The sequence below is a fragment of the Arvicanthis niloticus genome, chromosome 5, assembly GCF_011762505.2.
Source record: "Arvicanthis niloticus isolate mArvNil1 chromosome 5, mArvNil1.pat.X, whole genome shotgun sequence".
Taxonomy (NCBI): Eukaryota; Metazoa; Chordata; class Mammalia; order Rodentia; family Muridae; genus Arvicanthis; species Arvicanthis niloticus.
Window position 1 is genome coordinate 83,647,625 of NC_047662.1, and position 13,690 is coordinate 83,661,314.

The 13,690-nt window shown below is 41.8% G+C and overlaps 1 long non-coding RNA gene across 1 annotated transcript in view; it reads right to left on the reverse strand.

Annotated features, from left to right (window-relative positions):
• Window positions 1–4,458: 4,458 nt before the first annotated feature.
• The window catches only part of LOC143442429 (uncharacterized), a 48,069-nt gene continuing 38,837 nt past the window's right edge, over window positions 4,459–13,690 (reverse strand). The window contains exon 6 of the long non-coding RNA XR_013110642.1: window positions 4,459–5,598. This is a non-coding gene — a long non-coding RNA (uncharacterized LOC143442429). The remainder of the gene's footprint in view (window positions 5,599–13,690) is intronic.

Consider the following 13,690-nt stretch of genomic DNA (forward strand, 5'->3'; position numbering starts at 1 on the left):
TCATACTTTACATGTGTGTACCTTCTTTACACTTTAAAAAATGTAACAAGAGTCACAGCTGCTTCCCAGAGGAGTGTATGTGAGAATAGCCCAAGTAATATTATCGAGAATACAGAGAAACCAAGCACCTACCACCAGACAGTAAACACATGGTGTGACATTTACACAGTGGACTGCCATTTGGCAGAGAAAATGAAATATAGCTACAGCAACAGGAACAAACCTTGGGAGTGCTGGTTAAAAAGAACTCACAAAGTGCTCCATGTAAGCACACCACTGTGATAAAGGTCAAAGGCAAGCACTGTAAGTCAAAACATGCTTATGGGGTATGGAATGAAAGAACAGCGCCTATTTTAAATCTTTTAGTTTTACTTCTTGCTTGGTTTAGCATGGTTTTGAGACAGGGTTCTGCTGGATATCCCTGGCTAGCCTAGAACTAGCTACATAGACCTGACCTTGAACTTGAGCAAGAATCCTCTTGCTTCTCCCTCACATATGAGAGCCAGGATTCCAGGTGTATGCCTCCACATCTGGTGTTTGTTGGCTTGTTTGTGGATTTGATTTTAGATTTTTGCACAGTGGTTCCCAGTGCAAGTGGTGCAGGCACAAAATAGGAAGTAGCACATGGATTGATACAAAGTATTGAAACCAATTCCCCAGTGTGGTAGGTTCCCCTATTTAATTGACGTTCTTCATAATTTACTATGTATATACATTTACAGATATATACATATAGATGTTACATACAATAATGTTACATAACATCATAAACTTGATATCTGATTTCTTTACTCTTGGTCCTGGACTGTTGTTTCCTTAGGCAGTGTTTCTTTCCTGTATGAATTGTAAATAGATTTCATAACTCAGTTACCAATTTTAAAATGGTATAGTAAGGGCCTAAGACCAAAAGCTGTAAACTTAATTACAGGAAGAAAGTAATCAGGGTTTCAGGTCAGGTGACAGAGGGTGTAGACCGTAAGATCCCATGACACAGGGACGCTGTGCCAGCACTCAGGACAGGTGGTAGATTTGTATTTTTCCATCTTCCAAGGCTGCACAAAGTTGAGTTTCTGAAGTGTGATGTATTCTCCAAGGTCAAAGGTCAACTAGATAGCAATCTCTGGAAAAGTTTGCTCCAACTAGCACATCAAACACCTGGCTGGATTTCACAACCAAAAATTATTCCAGAGGCTGACGTTCAAGAGCATGGTGTCAGCAAGGTTGTTTTATCCTCTGGCAACTCCGCTTGTTGCCCTGTACATATTCCTCTTTTCCCTGTAAGTGTTCCTCTTCTCCCTGTAAGTGCTCTTTTTCTCCCTGTAAGTGCTCCTCTCCTCCCTGTATATATTCACAAGGCACTCCCACCATACTGGGTCTAATTGAAACGACTTCCTTAAAGCACCTAACTCTATATACTGCCACATTCTGAGGAACTAAGGAATTAAATCTCAATATAGTTCATTTCTAGGTGGCTGAACTCAGTTACCAAGGAAGAAAAACTAAGGCCTGGTTATACTGTACATTATTTCAGAATTCATAATTATTTCTACCTGCACCACCTGGATAGGGGAGGGTGGCCCTGAGTGTATATATCACCTTAATTGTGACAGCAGTGCAGATGTTTGCATATTCCAAATGGGGCATGTCGCTATATGCAGCAATCATACTTCAGTTGAGCTGTGTAGAACGAAGAAGTAAAAGGAGAAGGTGAGGCAGTGAGGAGGGAAAGAAGAAAGACAGGGAACGAGCTGATTCCATTTTTAGCCATGCCTCAGTTATCTACAAGGGAGGATTCAGGCCCCCTGTGCCTAGCAAAATCCAAAGGCTCTCAAGCACTTTCCATAAATGGCATTGAATTTGCATAGATTTGCATAGAATCATTCTATTTTCTCCTGTCTACATCATCTCCAGATTTGGTGTAATATCCAGTACAATGGAAAGGCTATGTAAGTAGGTTTTATGTTGTTGGGGTCCAGGAATTGCCTCACAAACCACTTGAACACCAATCTCAGTCAGACACGGATAGTTTATTGAACATACATCCCAAGACTAGTTGACCAGGGCCATGATCCAGATTTAGGAACTGAACCATGACCTAGAGTTAAGATTCTACAGGGTTTTTAAGCCTAAAATCCACAAACATCTATGCCAAGATATTCCTCCAATCAGGATTTAGGGATAGGGGAACTTCCTTAGGAACATGGCTTTGTTGTTCTGCTCTCTTTGGTCCACAACTTCTCCCCAAAAGTGCCACCAGTCTGGGGACAAGTATTCTAACACATTCAACTCTGGAGGACATGTTGCATATAAATCATAATATTCTTCCCAAGGTCCCCAATGGTTTATTGTGACTTCACAACATAAAATTCATTCAATATAACTTTTACAAACCTCATAATCATAATAGTTCTAAAGCTTTTAGAAAGTCCAAAAGTCTCTTTTGAGATTCAAGGTGAGCTCTCACCTTTGTGCCCCTATAGAAGAGTTAGGGGAAGAATTGAAGGATTTGAAGGAGTTGGCAACTCCATAGAAAGAACAACTAACCCAGACCCCTGGGAGCTCCTAGAGACTAAGCCACTAACCAAAGAGCATTCACGGGCTGGTCACACAGCACATATTCTGCAGAGAATGCAGCCCCGGTACACATTCCCCTTCCCTGGGACCTCATTAGGTGCATCCTCTCCTACTGAGGCCAGACAAAGCAGCCCTTTGCTACGTATGTGCTGTCTGTGACCTCAGTCCAATGGTTACCTGTAAGTATCAGCATCTGTTTCAGTCAGCTGCTGGTAGGGCCTCTCAAAGAACAGCCATGCTAGGCTCCTGTCTGCAAGCACAACATGGTATCAATAATAGTGTCAGGGTTTGGTGCCTGCTCATGGGATGGATCCCAAGTTGGCCCAGTCACTGGATGGACTTTCCTTCAATCTCTGCTCCATTTTTGAGGGATAACTATTTTAAGATGCATCTTTTATATCTGTTTGCTATTTTTACATCCTGAGATCTACAAATCCAGGAAGGGAATAGGGTATCTCCCATTGCACTGGGAAAATAAGTACCTTTCCTATTTTCCCAGTACAAAACACCCATGTTTTCTCTTTATTGGCACCAATCTCTTTAACAACTACTGCTTTTCTGTCTGCACCCACCTTGTCCACAGTTTTAAATGTGCTCAAACTCCTTCCTAAGCTATATGTTTTGTACATCTTTCTGTTCTACTTTTATTCTCAGAGTTCTCAATATAAACCTGGATAAAAGTGGTATCTTGGTTACTTTCCTTGTTACTGTAATACAACATCCTGACAAAAGCAACTCAAGAAAGAAAGTTTCCATTTGGCTCCCAATTCTAGTCTATACAGTCTATCCTGATGGGCAAGTCTCAGCTGCAGGAACTTTAGAGAACTGGCCACAATCATCCACAGTCAAGAGCATAAAGCAATGCAGACTCTCTGCTTCTACAGCTCAGGTCCCACCCACAATTAAGATGGCTCTTCCCATATCCATTGATATGGTTAAGACAAGCCCCACAAGCATGTCTAGAGGACCATCTCCCAGTAACTCTGAGGTTTGTATAGTTAACAATTAGCATAAACAATCACAAGCAGTGAGTAGGAACCATGACATGCTCTAAGTACTGTGTTACCTTAGAATTTCTTCTTCTAAATAGATTAGTGCATTACTTTTGAATTTAGCTTTACTCATACTTGCAAGATATGCACAGAACATAGCCAGATTAGCTGATAGAATATACATATACATACATATATACATATTTATTTGTAAATATGTATATTTATAAATATATATATATAACCTATTGCCTAACTTCCAGTATACCCTTTGTCGTCTCTCTCTCTCTCACACACACACACACATACACACACACACACACCCCTCACAAAAAAGTTTCTGCATCTGAGACTTGCCCATCAGGATAGACTATATAGACTGAAATTGGGAGTCAAATAAAAACTTTTTTGAGTTGCTTTTTTCAGGATCCCCCCAGACCCTTTACAGTATTCATTTCTTAATCACCATTCTGGTCTTTTAGACATACACCAGAAATTCACATTAGAACTGTGCATGCAATGTTCTATCGAGGCTTATCTAGGCTACACCGCCAAACTCCCCCACATTTTTTCCTGAGAAAACAACGCCAAGGACCTGTATACCACATGGCCAGAATGAGTAATAGCCACAACCCCACTTCTGATATCAAATATCTGTTAGCTACTTTTTCTTATCACTTTGAGAGATAGTGACAGAAGTCATTGAAAAAGAAGAATTTAGAAAGGAGGGAGGAGAGAGAAGGGACTGGGAAGAGAGGAAAGAGAAAATTGAGGTCAAGATACAATGTATTGGAGAATCATTTTTTAATTAAAATATAAAATAAAGAATTTACTTTGGCTTGTGGTTTCATGGGGGATTTCAGCCCATTAATGATGGGGAAGGCAATACCATGCCCATAAAGCAAGGAGTAGCTACTCATAGTTTGATTGTTGACTGAGACACAACATTAGACTAGAAGTGGAGATACATATGATCTTCACAGGCCTGCACCAGATGTCTTAGCATTCTCAATTAGACCTATATAGCTAAAGTACTACAATCTCCAAATATAATTCTACCAGCTATGGCCCAAGTGTCTAAACACAAGATCTGTAGAGTGGTTACATTAAAAGACAATGTTGGACCTTGTTTATTTGTTGTCCTTCCCCCCATAGAACTATAAGTTCCTTGAAAGCAAAGATCTTGACTGTCTTTCTTATTACACCATCCCTAGTTCCCAGATGCGGTATGGATCATCAATAAATATGTCATGAAAGACATGAATGGGATGGATGGATGGATGGATGGATGGATGGATGGATGGATGGATGGACAGATGGGTGGATACAATGGAAGTATGGTATGTGAGTGGATTATCACATTCACAGTTTCATATGAACAGAATAGTACCTTACAAGTCTACCTCCCAAGTGTGGTGACAGTTACAAACCCAACAATACAGGGGTTCTACATGACATCAGGTACAAAAATCTATAAAGTTTCTCCTGTCTTCTGTTAGCCTGACTCCCTCCTAAGAAATGTGGCAAAGGAAAGAATTTCAAACAAAGTCAAAATGAGTGAGGATGAACATTTAATATGATATGTGTTGCTCTGTTTAATTTCAAACACACACAAAGCAATAAGACAACAGCCAAGTAACCTACATGGTGCATTATGTAAGCACACTGCCCCACATTCAAAATCATTAGGGCCCAATGAGTTTTGAAAAGTAGTGTTTTCAATATCCAAAACAGCTATTAGTTGCTTACATTCTATTGTATGTTATTCTCAATATAGTTACAAATAGTACATCACAAACACTATCATCTGCAATAAAACAGATGTTTTGGCCATGCCACATCAAAGAGCTGAGGAAGATGAACAGCTCCCAGCATCTCAGAGGAGATTAGGAAAGGGGGCTTTTCCACAGAAGAACATCTGTTCCATAGAGCTTCAAAGACTTCAGAATTACACATGATGGGTGGAAACACTCAACAATCACCAAGAACCCAATGTAGGCTTAACAGGTCTGTCTGTTGTTCTGCAGGAACACTGAAAAATAATTAATAAAAGAGTAAACTAGAGCAATGGCCAGGATGAGATTTAATAGACTGTAAAATGCATGTTAAGAAACACTGGTGTGGCTTCACTCAGCTGACTCAGACAGATCCAAATACCCACAGTCAAACAGTGGATGGAATTTGGGGACTCTTATGGAAGAATAGGAGGAAGGATTGCAGTTCCCAAAGGGGATTGGAACTCCACAGGAATACCAACAGAGTCAACTAACCTGGACCCTTCGGGCTCTCAGAACCTGAACCACCAACCAAAGAACATACATGGGCTGGACCTAGTCCTCCCTGCACATATATAGCAGATATACAGAGTAGTCTTCATGTGGGTCCGGAACAACTGGAATGGGGGGGGGCTATCCCAAAAGCTGCTGCCTGTACATGGGATATGCTCTTCTAGCTGGGCTGCCTTGATTGGCCTCAGTGGGAGAGGTTAGGAAGCACCTAACCTCATAGAGACTTGAAGTACCAAGATGGAGGGATACCCAGGGGTCCCCACCCGCTCAGAGGAGAAGGGAAGGAGGATAGGAGAATGATTGTGGGAGGCAGTGACCAGGAGGTGGCAGTGAGTGGGATGTAAAGTGAATAAGTAAAAAGAAAATAAATTTAAATTTAAGAGAGAGAGGGAGAGAGAGAGAGAGAGAGAGAGAGAGAGAGAGAGAGAGAGAGAGAGAGAGAGGGGGGAAGGAAGGAACGGGACAGGAGTGGGTCACAGATTCTTGGTCCACAAGGCCATAAGGATACAGGAGGAAGTATCAGAGAAGAAGAAAGGTGAGATGAAGGAAAAAAGAGTAGAAAGTAGGGTCATCAGACATTCTACCTTCTTCTGGACCTTCTTTCTATCCAGATCCCACCATAGCAAAGGAAGCCAGAAGGTGTGGAAAGACCCTGCAGGGGACCATGAAGAAATAGGTACTCCCAAAGAAGGGTTGTCACCAGGGATTAAATCTATTCTCTCAGATTTGATCTATCCCTACTAAAAGGAAAACACAAGTAAACTCTGATCACAGGAAACGAGGTCAGAGGTCCTAGGAGACCTGATGTTTCTCTAGGCACAGTTGAAGAAGCAGGGAATACAGCCAAGAACACAGCTCTGCTCTGGGATGTAGAAGGTAAAGAGCCTGCACCCATGTGAGCTTTCAAAATGCCTTTAAGAAATGCATGGTCTTCTTTGGCATCTCCATATCCCAAGAGAATGGAACTCCAAAAGCTCTGTTTTCCACTATGGGAAGAACACAGGATCCACCCACTTTTGCCACTGTTAAGTGGTTAACAATATTAACCATTGGCATGATGTTGTTTAGTGGGCTATATAAACTTCAGTGGCTGTGTGAAGATCTATCCATACCTTGGTTTCCCTAACAATTAAGACACAAATAATGATGACACCTAAATTACAAAGTTGTGTGAGGATTAGAAAATCTGCAAACTTCAGGTTTTTGGTGACAAACTAGCCAGCACAGAGGGCCAGACCACCATCTGAACTTCTGAAGGGCCCGTCTCTGTGTCTCTGTGATTCCAAGTTCCTCACACATAGAGACACCTGCTATCCCTCAAGAGCACAAGAATTTATGGGTCCCAAACCCAGATTAGAAAGAAGGAAACTGACAGTCACTAAAGAGAGGCAACTGCCCCAAAATCACAGAGTCTCATGTGAACAGGGTATGTCTTCAACAAGCAGAGATCTTTATATCCCTAACTGCCCATAGAAAAATCTTGCTAATGAAAGATAAACACCCTTGGAAGGAAAGGGGCTTTGAGAATATTGTTTTCTATTGTGCTTTTAAGTCTTAGCCTGTAAGCTCCACCCACCCAAAGACCAGGTATCTTCCTGGAAGGCTGGGAGTTGTAGTTCTTGAAAAATAACAAATCTTTATGGGAAAATACAGTAATTTGATGGGTCTGTCCTTAAAAGCCCCTGCAAAACGTATCATGGGACTATTCAGCTGGGAATTTCAAAGAGTGGCCCTGATCAAATCCTATCCTGGCCAGTATTTAATTAGAAGCTTGCTTCAAATTGGCTCAAATAGTGGAACTGGATTTTCTCTGACAGATCTCGGGATTAACATTCACCCTCCCCTTACTTCAGAAAAGGACTCTTGTTTGCTGTTACCTGACCTGCAAGCTTCTGGGATTCACTGGTGTGAGCCTCCCAGAGTCCCTTACTCTCTACTATGTATGTCCTGTGCTGACACCTCAGGCCTTTCATGGGTTCTGGGGACCCAAAGTCAGGTCCTCACACTTATGTGACAAATACTTCACCTACTGAGCAATCTCCCAAGCCCTATTGTCTTATTTTTGGAAAAGGACAAACAACATTTGAAACTAAAACTGATGAGCAAGGCAGATTGTAGGTGAACTCTATGCGGGTGTGACTTTGAAATGGATGCCAGGCTTCAGGTTCTCTGTCTAGTCCTTTTGCTACCCTTTACTTAACTTCCTCATTCATAAGATGCATTCTCAGACAGCCTGGCTTTAAAGGGACACTCAAAAAAATGGATTATGGGACACCCAATAGTATCACTGGATATACATGCTTAGCTAATTTTTGTTTAAATCATTCTAAACTTGACTGAATGGATAATTCTGGAACACTGAGGGTGATCATTTTGTTTTAGAGAAGAAAAGAACAAGACCCAGAGAGAAATTAAATCTTGTTAAGAAAAAAAAGGCCACTGGTCGTCCTCTGCCTTATCCACAGAGATGCAGGGAGTCCATTTCTTCCGGACTGAATTGACAATATCTAAAAGCAGCGTGGAACATCCTCCCTCACCGACTGTGATTTCGATCAGCATTATAGATTGAAGAATTGTCTATAATGACGATGGGATAACTCAGTTTTAAAATCATGAACCGAGAAAGCAAGCTTACTGTCTTATCTTTGAACGGTATGGGACTGAAATGAAAACCCTGTCCTCTACCAAACAAAAGGGGGAAAGTAATTATCTGAGATGAAAAGCCCCCAGCCCTTCACCATGCCTTAGAAGACGGCACACATTGATCAGAGTCCAAATGCCAGGTCTAGGTAGGAAAAAAATGAAGAGCCTGCATCATTAATTTCAATAGACTCTAAAATAATAGAATGCAGTCAGGCAAAAACACGACAAAATCTCATGTTCCTCCATCCCTAAATTAAATGTTCCCAGAGTGCAATGGGGTAAGGAAATACTTTCTGCTGCCAGGAAGCAAGGCTTTCAGAGGCACAGGCTTTCTCTTCTTTTTGTTGTGATGTTTCAAACCTTCAGAAAATGAAAGGGATCTGATAGCAAACATTAACATGCCGAATCTAATGTTAACCAATGTTGTCATTTGGTCACACATACTACAGGTTGTTTTCAAGTAATAAAATGTTGCAGACAAATTTTCTCACTATCTGGTGAGCTGTCCAATTCTCTTTCCATAACATTATATGTGCATATTTCCCTATGGTGGTGTACATACAATATCATAAAATTTAACACTGAGATCATTTGAGAATGTTTTTGGTTGATTTTGTTTGGTTTTGTTTTTCACACACTGGGCATTGAACTTAGGATGTCACACATGACAGTCAAGTGTTCTACCAGTAAGCAACACCCCACAGTACTTTGGTTTGACTATTTGCATCTATTGTATTGCTAGACCCTCAACCTAGAACTGACCTTAATACATGCATGTAATCAGAATGATATAAAAGCTTAAATGAGGAGGAGGAATGGGATAGGGGGTTCTAGGGAGGGGAAATGGGGAAAGGGGATGACATCTGTATTGTAAGTAAATAAAATATCAAAAAAAAAAAAAAAAAAAAAAAAGACTTGGCTAGAACTAGCCACAGGAAATCTTTTTCTGGATGCATGTTTCTGATTCTTTGGAGCAGGTACCTAGGAGTGGAACTGGTGGATGATCTGATCTTATATCTCTGGGTTTAGCAATTTGAGGAATAAACAGACTATTTGCAAGACTATTTTGTATTCATGTCATGTGCCATTTTTTTCTTTCAAAATTTTCATCAGGAAATTTTACAGACTCCTCCATCTTGTATTCATCTGCAGTCAGTCATTTTGATAGTGGTCCAGAGTACTACACATGAGCACACCACAATTCAGCAGCCAGTGCATGCTACTGAACACTGTTACATTGCTTCTGGTTTTCCAGTATTGTGATTAGTAGCACTGTGTTAGTTCCTCGCTGCTGTGACAAAACACTGTGACAAAGGCAATGGATGAGACAAATGCAATGAGGGTGGGGTGGGTAGATCCAGCTCAGTGGCTAAGTAGGTATGTAGGCCAACACCAAGGGAAGGAAGAGTGGCAGATCTGAGGTGGCTGGTCACCATTGTCATAGACAAGAAGCAGAGAGCAGAGCAGGCTATACAATCTGGTCACATTGCATCCACACTAACACACACTCTCATCCACTCCCAAATACGCGCACTAAGACTTAAGTACTCACATGCTCTTGTCCACTCAGACACAGATTATGATTTTTCATAATCACTGTCAGTCACACTCACAGACTTATACACACTTGAGTATTTTCACACATGCTCACACACATTTACTCACTTCATTAACTCACACTTCCCTACATACCCTCACGTGGTTATGCACACACACTTGCACTCATTCTCATTAACACACACACTTTCTTACATGCTGACCTACTTCTACATCCTTCTTCACTCTTACACCCACATGCCCATTCACACATTCATAAACACACACATGCACATATGTACACTCGTAGTCACATTCAGAAATACACATTCACATGCTCAAAAAAAATCTCACTCAAAGTTCTACATACACTCACACTCACACACACGCTGGTGGTTTAATGTTTGTCCAGGTACTCACACCACCCATGCTCATCAACACATAGCCATCATTTCACACTCACACTCACACACTAAAACACATATTCACACACATGACCCAGCAATACATATGCTAACAAATGAATTCACACATACAGTAGCACACTATCACACACTCACAGTCTTGCACATATTCACACTAACCCAGGTACTCATGCACACTCAACACTAACACACACTCATGCTCTCCTGCTTACACAACTGCACACACAAGCACACTTCACTCTTGATTGCTTACACATGCACATTGATACATTCAAGAACAAATTCATATGCACCACTCAAATAAACACAAAAATATGCACATTTGCACTCACATACAGTCTCATAGGCTCACACCTACACACAGATACACTCATTCTCTCACACACACACTCATATAGTCTCTTACACATTCATGTAACCACACTCACAAACATACCTTACTAACTCATATGTACACTCACTCTCACATGGTCACTCACTTACAAACACTTTTTCTCACACAGTCACACATACACATTCAAATATACACATTCACACACCCATGAAACACACATTCACACACTCATAGCAACACACTAACTTACATGTAATCTCACACTCATGAACACTTACATAGTATCATATTCACAGTCTCACAGAGGGTCACAGTCACACATTTGATTGCTGTGCATTCTTATCTCAAAAACTGTGTAGAGTCCATGAAAATACAGTGGTTAGGCTGCCACCTCTTTGAAGCTCGCTGTTTGATGCACTCAGAAATGACAAGCAGATCACAGCGTGGTAGATGTGCAGAAGGAAAGAATCCCAGCTGAAGCTGTACATCCATTGAAGTTCTGAGACTGACTTCCTAGGAAAGGATGCTGGACAGGAAGGGTCAACCTGTAAGGAAGGGAGCAGCATGTCTGGGAAGAACAGGACACAGAATCCTCAGGAGCAGGCACTGTACAAGAGAAAATACAGGAAAATGGTTGCACCTATATCTTGCTTCCTTTCTGGAAACAAAGCATTTACTCCTGGTCTCACATGCCCTGTTTGTAAAGTGATGGAGTTGGGAAGGAAACTGAGACACTCCTTCTGGGCTTCTGGGATCTGAATCCAGGTTTTATAATCTCTTCCTACGTGCCTCAGGACTGCCACATGCAGTCCTCTCCCGGTACCAGTTTCCTTGTCCACGAGTAAGAGACCTGCAGTGGATGATTTCTATCAATTCGTTTCACATTGGCAAGATCCCATGGTCTGGTTTCCTAAGCCAGAGAGGAAGCAGAGATGAAAGCAGAAGACAAGCTCTTCTTATATGACCTCTTCCTACACCCTATTTTCTTTAACCGAAGGTCTAGAGGTCAGTACAACACAGGCAGAGACCCCACCACCCTTCGGGGCCCCCTAAAATGCTCTTGTGCTAGATTTAGACTTCATTCCACTTAATCAGCTCTTTAAAGATTTTGGATCCAAATAGTCATACTCTGATACCTTTAAGGTTAGAGCTCTAGTATATGGATTGGAGATGGGTGACATCTTTCAGACCAGAGCTTCCAGAACATATCTGACACCGTGCTTGGCACACAGCAAGGACTCGGAAAGTGGTACCAAGCAAGACTGATGATGGAAATCATGGCTCTCCATGTTGGAAATCCTTCAACAGGTGACAAAGCCCCAGATCAGCGCCTAGCAGGAAGCTCCTCTGAGACAACAGGAAGATCCAGAGTTCAAAACCCATAAATTCACCCAGACCAAAAAAAAAAAATTGAACCATTGGCTTTGGAGTGATAGCCACACAGTGCAACAGTAGATACTGCTGACTTGAGCATCAACATTACCCAGGGATTAATATGCTTAGAAAAGAGGGCCCAGTAGTGACAGGTTAAGAACTATGTGTGATGTTACAACAGAAATAAGCCTCAGGAGACGGTTCAGTAGTAAGTTGTTTGCCTTGCAAGCATGAAGACCTGAGTTCAGTTTCCAAAATCTACATGAAAAAGCCAGGTGTGTTGGAGTGTGTTCATAATCCCAACAATGGAGAGGTAGAGACACATGAGTTCCAGGGCATCACTAGCCAGCAAGCCTGGACTATTTGAGAAATTCCAGGACAGTGAAATATTATGACGAGGAGGAGGAAGAGGAGGATGAAAAAGAAGATGAGAAGGAAGAGGAAGATGAGGAGGAGGAGGAGGAAGAGAAGGAAGAGAAGGAGGAGGAGAAAATGGACTGTGGTTGAAGAGAAGCAACCTAAGATTATCCTTTACCCTCTACACACACAGGTACTCATGTACAGGCACTCACATGTGCATGCATGCACACACTTGATATATAAATAATAAAACCATTTGACCAACTGAGAAAATCACTCTGGGTCTTTTCAGCTCTCAACCATGCTGGTGCCTTGGTCTTGGATGTCTATCCTTCAAGGCAAAGATGTGTCAAAAGTAAATGACAGTTGTTTAAATCATCAGGCAAGAATATTACCCTCTCCTACCCTCTTTGCTTATTATGGTTAATAATGCCTCTCCTCTCAGACACTCTACCTCCTTCCTCCTTATCATCCTGAATGGCAATGAAAGTAAAACCCAAACTAGCACAGAAGTCCCAAGCACTGGCATCCTCTGAGGGTTTGCTTCTTATCTTCTTTCTTTCTCCTTTCTCCTCTTTCTTTCCTGCCCCCGATCCTTAAATACTTTCAAGTCTCACCTCACATCTACTTATTGAGATTCTCCTGACGTCTACCTGGCACCTCCAGCCCCTCCTTAGTCGTATCCAATCAGGAGTGTGTGTCTTCTTCTCTCCCAGATCAGAATATTATCCCTCCCAACTTCCCCATTTATATTCCAGACAGTCAGGATTGGGATCATCTTGAAACACATTTTCAGGTCCTCTCAGCTCACCCCTGCCTCTCTTCTGGACCAGAGAGGACTTCATGCAAGTCACAGCTTGAAGCCACAGTCAGCAAACAGTTGAATAGTCAGAAAGCATGGCTTGGCTCCTCTAGCCACAAGATTTGAATACTTGGCAAGAGTAGCCAATGTGACTCATGAAACCACAAAAGCCCCATCGCTTTACTTTTCTTGGAACTGGTGTGTGGGTGTGAACACTCAGCAAGACCTCTATAGCTCAGCAGTGCATCCTGAGAAGAAGGAACCAACTGACCTGCACAAGGCAACTGTTGAAAAGTACTTTCCCATACCCGATACAGCATCCTGGGATGGGGATTCTAGCTGACCACCTTGCCACTGGCCTC